The sequence below is a fragment of the Octopus bimaculoides genome, chromosome 12 (genome assembly GCF_046866305.1).
Source record: "Octopus bimaculoides isolate indiv1 chromosome 12, ASM4686630v1, whole genome shotgun sequence".
Taxonomy (NCBI): Eukaryota; Metazoa; Mollusca; class Cephalopoda; order Octopoda; family Octopodidae; genus Octopus; species Octopus bimaculoides.
In genome coordinates, this window is record NC_142939.1 from 25,998,983 (window position 1) to 25,999,237 (window position 255).

Genomic DNA, 255 nt, shown 5'->3' on the forward strand with positions numbered 1-255 from the left:
ATATTGGGATAACAATGTTGCATGCCCATTGATAATAGCTTAATTTTTTTATTTCACCCGATCAAATTTAATGAAGCCTTTTCGTCATCTACAACAAAAGCACTGATTGCAGTAGTGGAATATCAACAGTGCCTTTGATAATTAGCTGGAAAGAATATGCAGGATTAAGTGATACGGAAAGAGAAGGATCCGTGTAAGAGGGAGAAAGAGAGAGAGAGAGAGAGAGAGAGAGAGAGAGAGAAAAGAACAGAGCAA